The sequence below is a fragment of the Octopus sinensis genome, linkage group LG3 (genome assembly GCF_006345805.1).
Source record: "Octopus sinensis linkage group LG3, ASM634580v1, whole genome shotgun sequence".
Classification (NCBI taxonomy): Eukaryota; Metazoa; Mollusca; class Cephalopoda; order Octopoda; family Octopodidae; genus Octopus; species Octopus sinensis.
The window spans coordinates 112,632,253-112,655,032 of NC_042999.1; the positions used below are offsets into that span (position 1 = coordinate 112,632,253).

A 22,780-nucleotide genomic window follows, 5' to 3' on the forward strand; every position below is an offset into this window, starting at 1 on the left:
CGGGTCTACTAGGGCCACATTTTATAAGATGAGGAATTTTGTCCTAGAGGTCACGCCTTTCATTTGAGGAAAAAAATAGTTGTCATGCAAACTTGCCAGCACTTTTAACATAGGTGTGCATATTTTCAGCTGAACCGACCGACCACATAATGCACACATTATATATATATATATATATATATATTATATATATATATATATATTATATATAGTGTGTGTATATATATGTGTGTGTATGTGTGTGTGTGCACGCATTATATATACAAATGTACACAAATTATATATATATATATATATATATATAAATTAAATTAGAGATAAAACCACTAATAGGCAAATCAGACAGTGAAAAACCAAAAACAAAACATAAAAATAAAAATATAATATAGAAAATATAGAAAATAGAAAATAGAAAAATTTAAATTATTTAAATTTAAAATAAAAATTATTAAATTATATTTATAATTTGTTTAGAAATATATATAACTATCAAAAAGTATTAAAAAGTTTAATATACATAAATACAGATATATACACTTTGTATATATACATTATATATACATATTTATATATAGAACACACACACACACACACACATATAAATGAACGCAAGAAATATCTGATTCCTAATATTTGTTCTCATGATTGTGTGTTGTTTGTGGCGATGATAATTCTCTCTATGAATGCAGACAGCGAGATAAAGAACGCCGTTTGACGAACTTATAAAGGAAAGTGAAGGGGAGTTAGAGGGGAATGGAAGAAATAGCGTGAGTGAGGAAGACAGATACGTAAAAGAATGGGAGTGGACTTGTTAAAGTGGGTTTTTGGCCCTAGCAACGACACCTTTTAAGATAGGATTTCTAACGTAGCCCACGGGCATCGTCACCTCATTTTATATGTCCCTGTAAATTTTGGAGTCAATCCGACGGGATGTAGTGGCCTTGAAAGCGATTCAAGCGGTCCAAACGCATTTCAGTTTTATATATAGAGATTATATAAAATCCATTCTGCCTGTCTGTGTGTGTGTCTTCTAGGATCTTGGGCATCCTCCATCCAATTGTGCTCAAATTTGATATGTAGATACCAACGGTATCAGAGCATGTATAAGTCTTGAAAAAATTACAAAAAACGATTTCAGGTGAGAATACGATCGATAAAGCCGTGAGAACGTGCATTTGTAAAATCACTTTTCTTGGAATAGAAAAAAGTCTATCTTTATTTCTTCTTTTGCTGGTGTCTCAAATTTAGGTTAAATCAGTGTTTCTCAAAGGGGAGGCCAATGAGAGAGTCGGACAAGTTGTTTTGAGAAAATTTGGTCTTAATGTTTGACAACTCAACACCATCCATTGGACGGGGTGTATTTTGCTCGTATATATGTGTGTGTGTGTGTGTGTACATATATATGAATCTCTAATGTCTAAAATGTTTCAGCTTCAAAGCTGCAGTCATGCTTGGGCACCGCCATTGACTGTGCTATACCATTATTTGAAACCTCCTCTGATATGTGACATTTGGTAAATGAAGGAATATAATGCCACTGCCCTCATCTGTGTTTCCTGCCAGGAGGTAGGCTCATCTGGAACCCTTCACAGGAAGAGATCCAGTTTTGTTTTGAAGACACTTACATCTATGCCATGTAGGTCTCTCAGGCATTTTGAAAAGATATTGAAAAGCTCTGGGCCCTCAAAACCCAAGATGTTGCAGTATCTGGTCCTGTATTTTGATGGCGATGCTGGGATCTTTGGCACTATAGAGTGGTGCCCAATTCTGCAGTTTGAGTAACTTTCAATGCCAAAGTTTTGTACAAGGCCTTCAGGATTTTCCAGATGTATATTACCGCATAATATATGTAATATATATATATATATAATATATATATATATATATATATATATATATATATATATATATATATATATATATATATATATATATATATATATAGGGAGAGTTTACGGAAAAAAACAAAAGACAAAGACAGGTGGTGCAAAAAACAAACAGATGTATTAGTATAAGGCTCAGGAATAGAAAAGTCTTTTACGTTTCGAGTCTACGCTCTTCTACAGAAAGGGACACAGAAAACAAGGAGAGAAAAAAATGTTTGTAGTGGCTAACTTCGAGTATATAATATCAACTTTTTACTGTTTGTCCTAATTATAACATATATTATATCATCATCATCATCGTTTAACGTCCGTTTTCCATGCTAGCATGGGTTGAATGGTTCGACTGGGGTCCGGGAAGCCAGACGGCTGCACCAGGCTCCAGTCTGATCTGGCAGTGTTTCTACAGCTGGATGCCCTTCCTAACTCCAACCACTCCATGAGTGTAGTGGGTGCTTTTTACGTGCCACTGGCACAGGGGCCTGAGGAGGCTGACAACAGCCATGATCGGTTTGTGCATTTTACATACCACTGGCACATAATCCAGTCAAGGTGGCACTGGCATCGGCCATGTTTGGATGGTGCTTTTTATGTGCCACCAGTACAGGTATCACAACTACAATTTCCATTTCACAACTACAATTTCCATATATATCATATATATTATATATATATATAATATATATATATATTATATATATATATATATTATATATAATATATATATATAGGGAGAGTTTACGGAAAAAAACAAAAGACAAAGACAGGTGGTGCAAAAAACAAACAGATGTATTAGTATAAGGCTCAGGAATAGAAAAAGTCTTTTACGTTTCGAGTCTACGCTCTTCTACAGAAAGGGACACAGAAAACAAGGAGAGAAAAAAATGTTTGTAGTGGCTAACTTCGAGTATATAATATCAACTTTTTACTGTTTGTCCTAAATTATAACATATATATATATCATCATCATCATCGTTTAACGTCCGTTTTCCATGCTAGCATGGGTTGAATGGTTCGACTGGGGTCCGGGAAGCCAGACGGCTGCACCAGGCTCCAGTCTGATCTGGCAGTGTTTCTACAGCTGGATGCCCTTCCTAACTCCAACCACTCCATGAGTGTAGTGGGTGCTTTTTACGTGCCACTGGCACAGGGGCCTGAGGAGGCTGACAACAGCCATGATCGGTTTGTGCATTTTACATACCACTGGCACATAATCCAGTCAAGGTGGCACTGGCATCGGCCATGTTTGGATGGTGCTTTTTATGTGCCACCAGTACAGGTATCACAACTACAATTTCCATTTCACAACTACAATTTCCATATATATCATATATATTATATATATATATAGACCTGTCTACTGGATGTTGTTATACATCACTGGTCATAATGTGCTTATGAGGAAGGGAAAACCTTAGATACAAAACAGAGGGGAAAATGGTGATGATCTGCTGCAGCATTATCTGATCTGTTATGTTGGTAGAAGTTGGGATTCAAGAACTAAAAATGTAGTCTAGGAAGTGAGTTTGTATGTGCGGTGTTACAAAGTGGGATATAAACAAAAATTTCTTGTGTATTTATGTAGAAGTTGTCACTTTTGGTAGGATGGGAAGGTTAATTCACTATGCTAAAAGGCATTTGCTTGTATATAAATCACAGTACCTATGTATAAGAGATAAATATAGAAGAGATTGACAAAGAAACTCGGAGAGATTTTTGCCTGATGTACTTATACACACATGGCCACGTTGGGGACTGTATAAATATACAAAGTTTTTATGAGCAAAAAACAAAGCCAGTGAGAGAGGATAGGAGAGAGAATGTTGATATATTGTAATACTGAGAGATTTAAGAATTGAAATATATTTATCTAAATATATATATACACACATACCTACATACCTATATATATATATAGATATATATCATCATCATTTAACGTTTGTTGTCCACACTGACATGGGTTGGACTGTTTGACTTGAGCTGGCAAAGCCGGGGAGTTGCACCAGGCTCGAGTCTGATTTGGCATGGTTTCTATGGCCAACCACTTTACAGAATATTTTGGGTGCTTTTACATGGCACCATACGGGCACTTTTGAGGGGCACTGCACAGGCGCTTTTATGTGGCACCACATGGGCACTTTTGTATGAGGCACCACGTAAAAACGTCCATGCAGTGCATGCATATATATATATATATATATATATATATATATATATATATATATATATATATATATATATATATATATATATATAATGTATACACGCACGCACATACAAAAGTGCCCATGCGGTGCCACATAAAAGCGCATGTGCAGTGCCCCTCAAAAGTGCCCGTATGGTGCCATGTAAAAGCACCCAAAATATTCTGTAAAGTGGTTGGCCATAGAAACCATGCCAATCAGACTCGAGCCTGGTGCAACTCCCCGGCTTTGCCAGCTCAAGTCAAACAGTCCAACCCATGTCAGTGTGGACAACAAACGTTAAATGATGATGATATATATCTATATATATATATAGGTATGTAGGTATGTGTGTATATATATATTTAGATAAATATATTTCAATTCTTAAATCTCTCAGTATTACAATATATCAACATTCTCTCTCCTCTCCTCTCTCACTGGCTTTGTTTATTGCTCATAAAAACTTTGTATATTTATACAGTCCCCAACGTGGCCATGTGTGTATAAGTACATCAGGCAAAAATCTCTCCGAGTTTCTTTGTCAATCTCTTCTATATTTATCTCTTATACATATTACTGTGATTTATATACAAGCAAATGCCTTTTAGCATAGTGAATTAACCTTCCCATCCTACCAAAAGTGACAACTTCTACATAAATACACAAGAAATTTTTGTTTATATACCACTTTGTAACACTGTTCTCGTTCTGTTAACGTTTTGGCGTTCAGACGAGTGTACTGGCATAGATGTAGCAACATTTGAAATATTGTCGAGGTATATGCAGCTGATGAAGATAAATCAAATATACGTTGGCAAACGTATTTTGAAGAATCTGAAACCGGTACTGCCATATCCGTTTCTAGGTTTTTCATTTTTCAGATGTTCTTCCTAGAGGTAAGACAATTTTTTTCATGTTTGTTGCACACACGCATCTTTATTAGTACATACGCAGTGAAGCTATACATTAGCGTCGTATTTATTACGAGCAGGTGGTGCTCTTACAGATGAATCCCAACTGGAAAGGATCAACATTACCGGAGGACCTGTTTTTTCTTTATATCACAAATTAAGGCAGTAAATTCAAGGAAATTTGTTCGTGAGGCACTTCTTACCTTAGGAAAATCAAGCATGGAAACATTGGTTCATCACATCTGATAAGTGTTGCAGTGAAGTTCCAGGAAGCAAATCAAATTTAAACTATATTTCTGAAGCCTTAAACGTGTATCGGTGGAGCAGGGTATTGAAAGGTCACTTCAGCTTTTTTAAAACGTAATTATGTATGAAACTAACGTAGTTTTAAACTATTCAAAGGTACGTAGGTGTTTTTTGACAATGTTCAGGAAGTTAATCAGGTAGCCGCCCTTTACCAAAGTACTTATGTTTTAAGTTTGATATTTATTGTGTCAGTCTGTTTTTACCTACGTTCTGAGTTCAAATTGCGCCGAGGTCTGCTTTGCCTTTCATCCTTTCGGAGTCGATAAAATAAGTACCATTTGATTACTGGGGTTGATGTTATCGATTTAATCCCTCTCCGAAATTGCAGAACCTTGAACCAAAATTTGAAACCAATATTATCAAGCGCATTTAAAGTTCATGCGAAACTGTTGGTAACATATATATTAGGCACGTGGCACCTTCGGCAAGTGTCTTCTACTATAGCCTCGAGCCGACCAAAGCCTTGTGAGTAGATTTGGTAGACGGAAACTGAAAGAAGCTCGTCATGTGTGTGTGTGTGTGCACCATCACTTGACAAACGTCCCCGTAACTTGACGGTTTGGGAATAGAGACCGATAGAAAAGTACTAGGCTTACAAAGATTAAGTCCTGGGATCGACTTGTTCAACTAAAGGCAGTGCTCCAGCATGGCCGCAGTCAAATGACTGAAACCAATAAAAGAATATATATGTGTGGGGGGTGTATACTTACATTCACACACTCATACACATATATACATAGACATAAGCATATCCACACATACACATATACCCACACATGCATGCATATTAAAATTAAGATGTGCACTTCTCAAGATATGTATATCGCTATTCATATACATACATACAGGTACTACACACATACATATACATACATATATATATATATATATATATATATATATATATATATATATATAATATATATATATATATATATATATATATACACGCACGCACACTCTCTTTCTCTCTCTCACGCTCACACGTGCACATATATGTACACAGTAACACACACGCGCGCGCGCAAACACACACACACACACACACACACACAAATCAACTCACATAAGCAATCAAATAAAAATACAAACCTAAGAACTAGCAGCAACAACAACAGCTACAACTATAAAAATCCGCCAAAAAACAAAGTGCTGCTAATTAAGTAGACAAAGAACTAAAAACACATCACACTATTCTTCCTATTGAATGATATCAAAGAAGAATGTGGTCCTGGCTTTTGACAAAAGTTATTTACACAGACCAAAGCCTTTAAGGTACATCACCAACTGAATGACAGCAAATTAGCTTTAAGTTACTCATTATGGTGATGGATTTAACTAAACTCACCTATACGCGTATAAATATATACATACATACGAACATATAATATATATACATACATATATGTGTGTGTGTGTGTGTGTGTGTGTGTGTGTGTGCATTCATACATGAATATATACATAGATAATCACATTCGTAAACGTATACATTCATACGCTCCTCGTATACATAGGTGCACACAAATGTACAAATTAATCATATGTACGTACAATATTACTCACACATTATGCTACCGTGTAATGATGAACATCACAACACAACAAAGACATCTTGCAAACATATAAACGCATTCATGCACCCATCGTGCAAACGCACACACGCATACATACACATATATGTGTGTGTAAAGATATATATACATGTATGTATGTATGTGTATATATATATATATACATATACATGTATATATGTATGTGCGTGTGAGTGTATTCATATATGTGTGTGTTATTCATATATGTGTGTGTATAGATAGAGATACATACATACATACACACATACATGCATGTCATGCATATAAACATATTTTGTGCACTCACATTCACGTACACACCACAGAGCATGTATGCACGTACATTATGCATGCACAATTTGCATACATATATTATACACACACCTACATGAATGCATACACACATATATTCACATACACGTACACACACTGCACACATGCATATAAGACCACCACCAGTTTTCTCGGATTTGGGGTTATAAACTAACACACACACAGGCATATCATATCACACACATACACACCGTATAACCTCACACTCACATATACACACACACTACATGCACTACTGGTGCACACTGAAACACACTGGCACATACATTCACACATGCATGCGTGTACGCACATACACAAACATAAGCGCATGCACACACACATACACACAAGCATAGATATACAAATACATGCACACACATGTACACGTAGACATACACGCAAGCAGAAAAACGTGAATATATATATACACTCATATACGACACACATACACACCACATGCACTCCCACTCACAACACACACACACATACTCACACGTTCACGTGCTCGCACAGAAATATATAGACACATGCACCATACTTGAACACACTCACACATATGCGTGCACACTTAAACACACACATATTTGCACATACTTATATATACTCATACACATTCACACTACATGTATGCACTCACATATATACGTAGCATATGTGCACGTACATACATGCGCGCGCGCACGCACTTATACACATACTTAAGAATAAAGTAAGCAAATGGATCCACATCGGTTTCGTGATGCATATTCAATTGTTCAATCAGCTGAACTACAAACTCGTTGAGTATTGCAAGAACCATTGTGACACCCTATGTGGAAAAGCTGAACCAGAGAATTACGAGTACAATCCACCCGATGGACATCTTTACTGTTTCAATTCTACTCACAAAGCTTTGATTAACCATGAGTTACGCTAAAATGCTAAAATGTCCAAGATGCTAGACAGTCGGATTGAAACCGGGACCTCGTAATTGCAAAGCAAAGGCTACATTCACACACACATACACACACTAATTCTGTACTAAGACGGTCGTGTAACAATCCAGAAAATTGCTCATGTAGTGGGAATAAGCACTGGATCAGTGCATTCCATCTTAACGAAGAATTTGTGCAAACGGAGAGTGTCGGCGAAATTCGTCCCTAAAGTGCCGGCAGATCAGCAGAAGCAATCCGTACGGAAATCGCTCAGGACATGTTGTACTGTGCAAACCACGGCCCAGATTTCATAAGGAGGATCATCACTAGAGATAAGACATGGGATTATGGTTCTTGATCAATGCATTCGGTCACCTTGCGTGAAAACGAAAGTCCGACAAAAACGCACTATAGGTCTATATCCTGGGCGTAACAGCCGGGAACTGACGTGACCTACCGGCGCAAAAGTTTTCACGCATGCGCAAGGAAAGTGGTATTATCTCCCACCGAAAGGATTTTCCCCACGTGGAATTAGTTTTGGCGGGGAAAAATAAAGTCTGATACATTTTCAACGCACCTCGTATGTGTGTCTATGTACGAATTCGGAAATATCAAACAGTGTGTGTGTGTGTGTGTGTGTGTGTGTGTGTGTGTGTGTGTGTGTGTGTGTGCGTGTGCGTGTGTGTGTGCGTGCGTGCGCGTGTGTGTGTGAGAGAGTATTTGTATATGTGTGTATGCGTGTACGTATGTATGCTTTGGTGGGTGAACGAAGTATCTTCGGTTGTGGGCATATCTGAATATGTGTATGCAGGTGTATATGTGTGTATGTTTGTAAGAGTATACAAGGTATATGTACATGTGTATACATGTATATATGCGTATATAAAAAATATATGCGTCGGTTACGATGACGAGGGTCCCAGCTGATACGATCAACAGAACAGCTTGCTCGTGAAATTAACGTGCAAGTGGCTGAGATTTCCACAGGCACGTGAGCCCTTAACGTAGTTCTCAGGGAGATTCAGCGTGACACAGAGTGTGATAAGGCTAGACCTTTGAAACACATATACTTCTCGCTTTTGCCAGCTGAGTGGACTGGAGCAATGTGAAATAAAGTGTCTTGCTGAAGGTCACAGCGCGTCGCCGGGAATTGAACTCACGACTTTACGATCGTAAGCCGAATGCCCCTAACCACTAAGCCACGCGCCTTCATTATATTCGTATATGTATGTATGTGTGTATGTGTGACGTTGTTGCTGTTTTTATAGCTATTTCCATATAAACCAATTGTATTCTGTCTCTGGATAATGGTTTCTATTCCATATAAATTGATTTGTCAATTCAATCAAAATTTTCTTAAACTACAAGTTCTAAAAGAGCAACAATTGCATCTCTGGAACTTTGAATCAGTAACTGCATTTTATCTACCAAAATGATATTACCAATACACTCACAAACATGTACACATACGTATATTCACACTTCTCCATGTGACGATGTAAACAACTAAAGGTTATTGGACCTGAGGATTAGCTAAAAGGTTTTTGTATGTGTTACGAGTTATATAAGACGAAGTTTAGCAACGAAACATATGTAGACTTATTTACCTTTTCCATTACTTGCATATTTAACAATTTCCGATGCTACTGCGCTAGTTCGATATGGGACGAAGCGTAAAACATACAACAGTTATTTTTTACCATACATGCATGAAAATACGCACATAAAGCAAAACATACAAATCTGCACATATGCATACATACATACTTATATACATTTAGTTAGACAGACAGATAGACATGCAGACAAACAAGAAGAAGTATGTAGCGTTATGTGTGTGTGTGTGCATATACATACATATATATATGCACACATACACGCGCGCATACACTTCCTCTGAGGAAGGAGATGGTTTCTGACAAAGACACAAAGCTCCGTCGCTGGACTGTAGATAACAGAAACAATGCAACATTTAAAACTTGAAAAAGTATTGAATATTTTACTATTCCACTTACAAATTGCATTTGTTATGTGCGAGTTGATTTCCTTTTCTGAAAATCCAAGCTTACATAGATTGTCGCCTAAGAACGTATATCAATTATTATTGGCATAAATGTGAATTTATAACCTGGACTTAGAAGCTGGAGGTTTCGATGCAGTTGTCCATATTTATCGTCTTTTTCTTTGATTTTCAAAGACATATTCACATCAGTAAGACAGCTGGCTTCTAAGACGCTGCATACTTCTTGTTTGCCTGCATGTCTATGTATGTATGTGTGTGTCTATGTATGTATGTATGTACGTATGTATGTATGTATGAATGAATGTATGTATGCATGCATGCATATGTGCAGATTTGCACATTTTGCTTTACGTACGTATTCTCATGCATATAGTTGCATATCTAGACATGCTCATATATATTTAAATGATAAACTTCTGGAAAGTTATACAGATTTTTACAGTTCCAGTGATGGGCTGGATCCTTCGTATTAGCTTTCTCCTTTCTGATCTTGAGAAACCTAATTTCTCAAAATTGGTATTTAGACATTGTGTAACATATCCCAGGGCCCCAATAATTACAAGTATAAACCTGAATTTGTAATCTGGATAGAGTACCTGCAGATTTCTCAATAGTTCAGCATAGTTGTTCTCTCTTTCACTGATCTTCGGCTTTATGTTAACATCCGCTGGGCGGCTAATTTCCACAACTTTGCAGTTTTTCTTCTCTATCCCAAATCATTATATCAGATCTGTTGTGCTTACATTTTATTAAGGTCTTCACTGGTGCATTCCACCAGTATTCCTTGTTATTATGTGTGGCTATGGCTTCTACCATATTGTGGGTTCTTATTTCTTTGTCCTCAGAATTATCCTTCCGACGGATTTCATTATAGAGTGCCCTAGCTACAATATCATGATTCATCGGTAGATAATACCATGTTGACATTTCCGGGCAACTGCTTATGATGTGCGTGATATCTTCAGTGTGAACTCCACAAAGTCAGCATCGGTTGTCGAATGTATGTATGTATGTATACATGATGCTTTACAGTATTTAGTATCGCTTTATAGTATATAGTATCGCAAAATAAAGTGACTATAACAATACCAGTCTCTATCATGACACTGAATTTCTACGTCTCTGAAATTTTCTTTGCAAGGGACATGACTCTTGCTAATTATTAGCCGTCCAAGGGAAAGTACTGCTAGATAAGCTTCTGAGATCAGCCTACTTCATTGGTATAATATAATACATAATATATACTCTTTACTTGTTTCAGTCATTTGACTGTGGCCATGCTGGAGCACCGCCTTTAGTCGAGCAAATCGACCCCAGGACTTATTCTTTGTAGGCCTAGTACTTATTCTGTCGGTCTCTTTTGCTGAACCGCTAAGTTACGGGGACGTAAACACACCAGTATCGGTTGTCAAGCGATGTTGTGGGGGGACAAACACAGACACACTAATATATACACACACATGCATATATATACATACATATACATATATATGACAGGCTTCTTTCAGTTTCCGTCTTCCAAATCCACTCACAAGGCTTTGGTCGGCCCGAGGCTATAGTAGAAGACACTTACCCAAGGTGCCACGCAGTGGGACTGAACCCAGAACCATGTGGTTCATAAGCAAGCTACTTACCACACAGCCGGTGTATATATAGTTGAAATTTACAGAAAAACAAAAGATGAAGACAAGTGTATAAGAAACAAACAGGTATATTAGTTTAACGCTCGGGAAGGTGAGAAAGTATTCTACGTTTCGAGCCTACGCTCTTCAAGAGAAAGGAACACGAGGAAGTAAACAGAGAATAAAAAAACTTTTGGAGCTAGCGGTCAGTCATACATCTATTATATAAAATTTGTTCTGTCTGTGTGGTGTGTGTGTGTGTGTGTGTGTGTGTGTGTGTGTGTGTGTGTGTGTGTGTGTGTGTGTCTTCTAGGATCTCGGGCATCCTCCATCCGATTGCGCTCAAATTTGATATGTAGATACCGACGATATCAGGGCGTGTATAAGTCTTGAAAAAATTACAAAAATCGATTCCAGGTGAGAATGCGCTCGATAAAGCCGTGGGAACGTGCATTTGCATGCGCAAGTACATCAGCTGTTGCGATCGATACTACGCGTACGCGAGAAAAATGCACGTGCAGTTTGCGCAAAAAAATCATCATGCCTTTCCATCTAGATTTACCTCCAGCTAACCCATTTGCATGCATCATTTTTGTCCTGCTTTCCTTCCGTCAACCTGTACATAACTGCACCTTCCATTTTTTGTTGTTTTTGTACTGCTTAAAGGCACGTTTCTTTCCTGTCAAGCTTACTGTTTAAACCATGTTTGTGTTCTCCCAGTCAACAGCCTTATCATTACTGGTACTTTAAACTCTTCGGTTGCATATTTGTGTGAATAAAATCGTTTTTCTTTGAAATAGAAAAAAAGTCTATCTTTATTTCTTCTTTTGTTGGTGTCTCAAATTTAGGTTAAATCAGTGTTTCTCAAAGGGGAGTCCTATGGGACGGTCGGACAAGTTGTTTGGAGAAAATATAGTTTAAATGTTTGACAACTCAGCACCGTCCATTGGACGGGGGGCGTTGTGCTCGTACATATGTGTGTGTGTGCGTGTGTCAGGTCGCTCTTGAGTGCTACTGATACCATGTAGTCCAATACAACCTGTTCCATCGTCGGGTCACTGGCGACTAAACTGGCAACCCCACCAGGCCTGCTTGGTGAGGTGGGTGCTTGTTGAACACTCTGCGGGACAAAAGATAAGACCTGTCAAAGGGAGGAGGAACTACAACATAGTCAACGACAATTCAACTACGCGTGTTTGTGGAGTGTTTGTGTGTGTGCGTGCTGTATATATTGCACTTTTAAACTCTGTGTGTGTGTATTGCACTTTTAAACTCTGTGTGTGTGCGTATTGTATATATTGTATTTCAGTATATATGTGTGCCTATAGTATATTGTGTTCTTAAATTGTATATATATGTATGGTGGCTTAGCTACTAAGCCCGGCAGAACTGCTACCACAGACGGGAGAAGGAGAAAAGGCGGGTATCTGGCGCCTCAAAACCAGTTGCTTCGGGCAGGTGGGGCTCGTCAACCCGGGAGGGCAGCCCACCGGGGGGAAGGGAAACCCTGATTTCAAACCTCTGTCGTCTTGCAGGTTACCTGATCACAGGAAAGGCTTCAGGAGCAAACCTCGAGGAAAAATCAGGATCCCCTAAGGCAGCTCGATGTTGACTTCAACTTCGTTCTGGAAGCTCCTGCGACCACGTTGGCACCAAACTGTAGCAGACCGTTGTTCCTTTGGATTCGTCAGTGAGGTGGAGAAGGGAGACAAGTTGCATGGGCAACAACCTGCTCTCCATTCTCCATTGCCCAGGCTCACATCCGTCTACGCCATAATTAAACATGCACACCTGCACCTGGAGAGGACACTCCAGCTTTGCCATTTATTTGGTGTCGACACAACACGGAAAGCAGCAGATACCGGTTATAAGCCTTCATTCAATTGGCGTAGGGTGCGGCATCAGGGGTTGTTTCCGACGGTGGGAGAGATCTTCGAGTCTCATTGGACAGCTACCGCCCGCCTCAAGTTAGGCAGACCCCAGCCAGTAAGGTCCCACCACGGCCTGCTTTCCTCATTTGGGTGCATGGAGATTAGGAGAATATCCAACAAGCAGATCGTCAACTACAGCACCAGGCAAAAACAGAAAAGTTATCAAAAAGAGACCAGCTCTAAAACTGAGATGCTGGAATGTCCGGACAATGATGCCTGGCCTCTCCCAGGATTTTCAAGACATCAGAGACGTCAGGAAAACAGCACTCATCAACGAGGAGTTCAAGAGACTGAACGTCAATATCGCTGCTCTGCAAGAAACACGATTGGCCGATGCAGGCACACTGAGGAAGAACGACTACACATTCCTCTGGAAAGAGAAGAGCTCTGATGAGCCCAGAGAACATGGAGCAGGCTTTGCAATAAAGAACAGCTTGCTGAGGATGGTAGAACCAGGCATTGGCGGCTCCGAGCGGCTCCTAACTCTCCGCCTCAACACTGCTGAAGGCCCTGTCACCCTCCTAAGTGTGTATGCCCTGACAATGTCCACCACCCGGATGCCAAGGAGTTCTACGAGAACCTTGCATCCACTATCAAGAGCATCCCCATTAGCGAACAACTTTTTCTCCTGGGCGACCTCAATACTGTGGGTGCTGACAACTCGTGGCCCTCTTGCCTCGGTCCGTTTGGGGTGGGGAAATCGAATGAGAACGGACAGCGACTGCTCGAGCTCTGCACCTTTCACGGCCTGTTCATCACCAACTCCGTCTTCAAGACCAAGCCCCAACACAAAGTGTCTTGGAGACATCCACACTCAAAGCAGTGGCACTAACTGGACCTGGTCCTGGTCGGACGTGCCGCCATCAAATGTGTTCTCCATACGCGGTCTTACCACAGCGCAAAATGCGACACAGACCACTCCTTGGTGTGCTGCAAGATCAGGCTACAACCCAAAAAGTTCCACTGTGCAAAGAAACCGGGGACCCCCACACAACGATGTCAACAGGATGTCTCAGCTCAACCTTGTAGAACAGTTTGCAGAGTCTTTTGAGGAGGAGTATGATGCAACACAGTCCAGAGATACTGCCACAGAAAGATGGGAAACTCTGCGGGACACAGTCCATCGCGCAGCCTTGTCTATCTTCGGAAAGACCTCAAAGTCACATGACTGGTTTGAAGCCAAGTTGCTTGAGATGACCCCTGTAATTGAGGCCAAACGAGGCGCACTGGCGGAATACAAGCGGTCACCCACTGAGAGGAACCTGCAGATTCTAAGGACTGCCAGGAGCAAGGTCCAGCACACCACCAGGCGTTGCGCCATTGAGTACTGGACAGAGCTTAGTGAGTCGATCTATATGGCCGCCGCAACTGGCAACATCAGAGGGATGTACGATGGGCTTGCTTTGCCTGGCCTTCTTGGGTCTGGGAAACCAGCAAGCTTCCATGGGTTACTCTGTCTTTTGGCCTCTAGATCATAACAGTAGATCTATCTTTCGTCACAGGTCACCAGAGACTCTAATACACTTGAGCTGGAGGTAATGAGTTCAACTATCTCCCTGCTGTCACCGACGCATCTTTCGTTCTGTTCGTCACTGAGCACCCTGGAAACAAACTTTGCCCAAATTTTTCATGTTCAGCTCTTTATGCATAATTCTGTGTACAGTTGCCACACCAGCTCCAAACCACATTGCTTTATGTCTGATGTGCTAACGTCCAACTCCCTCCCAGACCTCTCACCATATATCACCTCCGCTCTACTGTCCTTGAAACTTTGGTGCCAGCGAAAAACAGGTGCTCGGCTCATACAAGTTAATCCATAAGCAGTGTGGGGCATTTCACAAGTTTCTTATTTCTTTATTGCCCACAAGGGGCTAAACATAGAGGGGACAAACAAGGACAGACAAAGGGATTATGTCGATTACATCGATCCAGTGTGTAACTGGTACTTAATTCATCGACCCCGAAAGGATGAAAGGCAAAGTCAACCTCGGCGGAATTTGAACTCAGAACATAAAGACAGACGAAATACCTATTTCTTTACTACCCACAAGGGGCTAAACACAGAGAGGACAAACAAGAACATACAAACGGTTTAAGTCGATTATATCGACCCCAGTGCGTAACTGGTACTTATATAATCGACCCCGAAAGGATGAAAGGCAAAGTCGACCTCGGCGGAATTTGAACTCAGAACGTAGCGGCAGACGAAATACCGCAAAGCATTTCACCAGGCGTGCTAACATTTCTGCCAGCTCGCCGCCATTTCACAAGTTTCTGTAGCGCTTCTGCCCAGTTAAACACAAAACTTTATTGAATAGCGATCTTCTAATTTGTCTTCACGTCCAGTCTGCATTCTACAAATAGTCAGCTACGACAGGCAGTGTTTAGTTGAGTTATGTTCAAAACGCTAGCCGTCTCCTTCAATCTAGAATTTTAAAAAAGTTGGTAGGTCAGCTTATTAATCTAGAACAGTTGTAACTGCCTCTCCTAAAAAAAAAGGCTCAAACTTTCTGGAATGCACCTCGTATACACACACATCCACACATACATACATACATACATACATACATACATACATACACACACACATACATACATACATGCATAGTAATAAGACAGACACTTGCGTATCAAAGTGACATGCACACATATTACATGAGAATAGATATATCTACTCATACATCCACATATATGCACACACTAACTCATTTATATATTCTCAAGTCCCAAACACTGCCTTGACTCAAACATAAGGCCATGGAAAAAGTTTATCTCACGCATATGTATAGATATATGTTCTGTGTGTGTGTGTGTGTGTGGTGTGTGTGTGTGTGTTGTGTGTGTGTGTGTGTGTGTGTGTGTGTGTGTGTGTGTGTGTGGTGTGAAAGGAGAGAGACAGAAAGAGATTAAGTACATGATTGTGCTGAGATCGCTCATCTCCAGCAATTTTCAGATTTCGAACGCATGAATTATTTCCCTTGCAATAACTTTTCCAGGGGAGATAATCAGCGCAGATGCGTTGTCAAAAACTGCAAGTTTGTCTTCATATATTTTTACACTTCTGAGTTTCTCCTAGAACAGGCAGATGATTAAAAAGAACGATGTGTAGGCTTGTTGTACGTGAATAACAGCTGATATCCCCAGTTATTCCGGATGTATTCCTGTCCATCGAAAACCAGACAGGAAAAGTTATTTTTTTATATATTGTTTATTGCTTCCATATCTCAGCTGGAACTAGATTCAAAACTTGATATGTGCTTCCGATGTATGGCTACTGTTCTTGTTGATGATGATGCTAATGATGATGATGATTTTTTTTATCTTCTCTTACTCCTCCTCTTCTTCAGCTCTAATCGAACAGACCTTTGATTAAATGTATTTCAATCGTGACCATACCATCTTTTGCTGCGTACAGAAAATAGAGACAGATAAGATAGAATAAAAATTAAAAAATGAGGTGAGATAGTTAACTGAACCTGAGATCTTGTGGGTGTTACAGATAGGATTATAAAAATTACATTCATGGCCATAATGATGATGACAACGATAAAGGAGTTTAAAAGCATATGTTTCTAAATTTTGTTTTCTCAGCATGCTAAACTTTGAATCTAGTGTTTCACATAAAGGTACAATGGTATAAATTGCCAGAAACATGTGAATAGTTTAGGATTATTTTATAAAAATTAACTTTTACTATATACTATTTAGATGGTAGAATAGTGTGGAAGATTTAGGATTCTTTCATGGAAGATTATTAATGTTCTCTTGATAATGTTTTTTGAGTGGGTTGTATTTGTACATTATTAGTGGGTTTTTTGGGGTGTTTTTTCACTTTGGTAGAGTAAAATGGGCTTAGGTGTTTTCAGTTGCCTAAAGCACCTGTAGCAATTTTAACTGCCATAAGGGAAAACAGTTCCATGCAACAGCTATCATTAGTAGATGATGCATCAGATGTAGGAATTGGCAGTGTTTTGCAACAATTTGTTTTAAATACATGGCAACCACTTTCTTCTTTTTTCTAAATGCCTCAAACGAACAGAACCAAAGTATAGTACCTTCATTTGAGAACTTTTGGCTGCTTATTTAGCCATGAAACATTTTCGGCATTTTCTTGGGAGACGACAGTTTACAGTTGCCACTGATCATTACTCTGCAGACGAAAACATAAATATTCTCCAAGAGACTTACGACATTTGGATTTCATTTCACAACACTGTTGATATTCGATATATCCAGGGCACAGATAATTCTGCAGCTGATACCTTATCTCACGTACATACTGATGCTTTACATACTCCAGATTCCATTGACTTGCAGCAAATTGCGTTGGATTAAGAACAGGATAACGAATTTTTGCATCTTCAATTACTGGACTCACTACTACTACATTTTACAGATTCGTCTATTTGGTGTGATGTTTCTACTGATTTTTCCAGACCCAATGTTCCTCATCATGCTAAAAGTAGCATCCAAATCTCCCTCAAACTTTGCACCTTTAACCTATAAAGGTTATATATAACCTTGCTATCGGTAGATATTAAAGCCTACTATCACTCGTAGTGGTCGAGAAAACTCATACAGAGCATAACACCTGTGGTTGTGTTCGATGCCCAAGAAACTGTAAGTTATGTAGAATGGAGTCAAACTGTTATTAAATATGAGGGTGAGCTGAAAGGTTCGTAGGCTGACTATGAAGGTATAATGCTAGAACTGTGAAATATTGCATGCATTAATTTCAACTCTTCTTATTGATAACTGAATTGTTTCTTTCCAGGTAAACTGACATCTGACTGCTCAAAGAAGACTTCAAAAGTAACTAGTACTGACTTCTCTAGGAAAAAAAAAATGAGGCGTCACACGGTTATCAACTACCTGCAAAGAAAGGCTTTAGCTCCAAAGGACATTCATGCTAACATGGTTGCTACATAAGAGGATGATGCTCCAGTTTTATCAACAGGGTAAAAGTAGGTAACTGAATTTAGGAGGGAAATTGAGTCTTGAAGATGACCCAAGGTCTGAATGTCCTGTAACTGCCAACACTGAAGAAAACATTGATTATGTTCACTACATAGATGACAGGCAAATGACTATAAATCAACTAGCCATTGTTATTAGTATATCTCATCAGAGAGTTGAGAATATTCAATACACTAAACTTGGTATGTTGATCTCTGTTTTATGGCTGCAACATCTGACACCTGATCAAAAGCACACCAGGCTGATCACATCACAGGAAAATCTGACACTGTTTCAAGCAGATCCAGTTGGTTTCATCAATTTGAGCCAGAGACAAAAAGACAATCCATGAAGTGGAAACATCCTTCCTCACCTGCTCCAAAGAAGATCAAAGCAATTTCATCTGCAGGGAAGGTGATGGCCTGTTTCTTGGATACAAAAGGCATTGTATTTATTATCTTCAAAAGGGCCACGCCATCAATGAATAGTGGTATGGCAACTTGCAGAGGCAGTTACAAAAGGCTCTCAAGACCAAACACTCAGGAAAATTAATGAAAGGGATCTTGTTTCATCACGACAATGCCCCAGCACACAAGTCTTTGATTTAAATGGCAGCTGTGCATGACTGTGGCTTTGAGCTGGTTGATCTCCCTCCCTATTCTCCTGGTTTGGCCCCATCTGACTATTATCTGTTACCCAACATGCAAAAACTCTTGGCTGGGAACCAGTATTGCAGTAGTGATGATGTCATATCTGCTCCTGTTGAGTTTTTTGACAAACAGGATGAAAGCTTCTTCACCAGAGGGATCCAAGTACTGCAACAGCAATGGAAGAAGTGTATGGACCACAAGGTGAACTATGTTGTAAAATAAACGTCATTCAGTCACATTACATGAGTGTATCTTGGTCAGTTGATGAGCTTTACAGCCAACCCTTATATTTGTAACTCCAACCAAATATGTTGAATGCTACTTTTTCTAGTTTGTTCAGTTGTGTGTACACACACAATCAGCGTTTTTTATATCCATGAATATCTATGTGCACACACAATATAGAAACACAGTGTTATAAATGATCATCAATCATCATTTTTACATGTACTATTTTCATCCGGCATGGACAAAATGTCTTGAAGCACCATTCTATACTGCTGGGAATCCTGAACAATATGGGCCATGTTATGCTGCATCACTTAATCTTTCAAAGTTTCAGGGCTGATGTCACCATTGAGTTGTTGGACACAATGTTGAAATCCTGGATCAAAAGGAGTGACCTAGAGAAGAACAAATGCATTCCAGCAGCACTATGTTCCTTCTCACGTGGCACTCAGAATCCATAAGAGGCTTACAAAGAATTTTCATGAACAAGTAGCTTCCAAAATATATCCTCTTGGCTCTTGATTTGAATCCACTCAACATCTGTATCTGAAGAGGGAGACCACCTACTGGCAACCTCACAATGCTAAAAGTTTCTTGACAGTTAACATCATAAATATGATGGATAACAAGGATGAGAATAAAAATCTCCAAGGATTCTCGCTTTGAGTAAAGTGAAGGTTGTATGATGCCTTTGTATGAAATATAATGTTGCATGATGATGGTGGTGAAACATTGAAATTGAATGTGAAGTATGTACAAAGGCAGGAAAGAAATGAGATGAGCATGCTGAGCTGGATGTGTAATGTTCATGTGCATGAAAAATGAAACATAAATGAGCTGAGAGAAAAAAACTGGGTCTAAGAAGTATCAAATGCAGTGCGTAAGAATGATGACTAAGCTCATATGGACATATGATGCACAGAGAAAATTATTGTTGGGTAAAGAAATGCTAAGGAACACAAACTGATAGGAACCTGTAAAAAAAAAGAGGAATACCATGTAAGACATGAGATGTGGCAAAAGGTGAGCTTAGGGGGCTGAAATTCATGAATGATATAACAAGGACCCCAACAAGTAAAAAGAACTATGATGAAGACACATCTAACATATACAAGCAAGGTAAGTCTGACCTAAAATGTTCATTTGGATAATGATAATGCCATAGTTGAATGAGATGATGAGAAATCCTTAAGCCAAAATGCTGGCATATCATATCCAATTCATCAGCATTGTCCTGTATCTCTAAGCAACACACTCAGTAGTCAGATTCAGTCCATTCAATCTTATGTAGGCACTATATCTAGGAACAACTCCAAAACAAATGACAAAGGTCTTAGCTTCCAATATTCAGATGAGGTAAGAAGCTACTCCACACAATGATCCTAACAACTGCATATTAATTAGTTTTCTGTTATCAGTTGTATATAATTACAAGTGTGCATGTTTATATAATCTAAAACTCATTTGACAATTTTAAAAAGGTGTGTCAAGAAGGGAGTAATTTGTCTTAAGTTTTGTCTAAATTTGTTTTAAAACTTAATTCTTTAATCCTACTAGGATTGAGAGACAGACATAGAAAGCCTGGAAGGAAAGTAGAAAGCATTATCAAGTAGCTTGAAGGAAATCTAGGCATCAAATATACCTGGTTAGGGTAGAACTAGAAAAGAAGTTTAAGCATGTTCTGCTATATTAAGGTTGTAGGCATGTTCAGGATTGCAAAACAGTGTATCAAATCAAAAGGAACCAAGAAGTGTATCTGAAATTATGAAGGTACATTTGTTATTGCTGCTGATGACAAGAGACATGGAAGTGTTATTAAAGGAGATCACTAAACAAGATGAATGCATGGGATAGAGGAATTAAGCACATGAAGGAATGGAAAGCTGATGAGCCATCAGGGATAGTCACTGAAATTTTCGAAATAAATGGTGAATCAACAAATAATTAATTAGGTAATACAGAAAGGTGTCATATCTAATGACTATGTGTAGGAGTATCACTATAAATTGCCCAGGAAATACATAAGAGAGATGAAATTAGAGTGGCATCAAATTGTTATGAACGCTAGAGTTTATAGTAGAATTGATCAGAAAGTTAAGCTAAACGATATGCAGTTCAGCTTTATGTCTTCAAGAGATACCACAGATGTAATCTTCCTAGTGAGCCAACTGAAAGAGGAACACTTACCTAAGATAAACTACTAAACCTGGCATTCATGGACTTGGAGAAAGCCCTTGACAGGGTACCACGCTCAGTAATCCGGTGGTCACTAAGAAAACAAGATGCAGATGAGTGGCTTGTGAAGGCTGTACAAGCTATGTACATGGATGCAGTAAGTAAAGTGACAGTCAACAATTAGTTCAACCATGAATTTATGTGTGTGGAGTGAATGTGTAAAGTGTTATTGTATAAAATATCAGAGTTACGCACTGTCAGTTTCGCCACTGGGTATATATCCAGTATTTCGTTACATGGAACCTCATAGATATTTTGTGTTGTGTTAGAGATATACATTTGTCTACCTTAGAATTGTGTTGGTTGTTTTCATCTCGTAAAAAGAAGTTTTTACTTTCTAAAGGGACAGGGATTATGTGCAATACGGAATTGTCTCCCATGACATTGGTAATTTTCAATTTTACCATGTAAGGGAGGCAATCGCGAGTTTATATAAAAACATTGCACCTTACATACGCGTATGCGCACATATACACACGGCAACAATACTTGTTGTGTACACGCACAACTTTATGAGCATAGCTCATGGTCACATTGTGTCTTATAATGCTGTTTAAGTATACTGTATATATGCACAAATTATATCTACATAATAAATATATCCTAGCACACAAACATACACATGGATGCGCGCGTTACGATTATGTACATACATGCACGGACAAACACGCATGAAAATTGATGAATCTACAATGCAAGTTTATATTTTTACAAAACTCAGTGCTTTCCTTCCTTTGTGATCCCATATTGTATTCATTTTAGCAAAACAAGCAGTCTATGGAAAAACCTAAATTGTAAGTCATTTACTAGATTACTGGATGTTCTTTGTCATTTGGGTGATTTAAGAAATAATACAAAAGTATGCATGATTGCTTTAAAAAGTGGCAATACGAAAGAAAAATAATTCATAACATACATAATTTTTCTTTTAGAACAGTTGATACCAAAGCCTTCAACTTTTTCTATCCCAAAGAGTTTGTAAACTCACTATTTACAAGATTTTATTTGTAACTTTGTGCTTCAGAATCTGCTGTTCCAAAAGAGAA

General features: G+C 38.8%; 1 long non-coding RNA gene across 1 annotated transcript; it reads right to left on the reverse strand.

The window, feature by feature from the left end:
• Nucleotides 1–5,114: 5,114 nt before the first annotated feature.
• On the reverse strand, nucleotides 5,115–20,160 carry LOC118762540. Its single transcript, XR_004998294.1, has 3 exons — nucleotides 19,402–20,160; nucleotides 9,689–9,696; nucleotides 5,115–5,126 (listed from the first exon to the last, which is right to left on the reverse strand). It is a non-coding gene; the product is annotated as an uncharacterized LOC118762540 (long non-coding RNA).
• Between the last annotated feature and the right edge of the window lie 2,620 nt (nucleotides 20,161–22,780).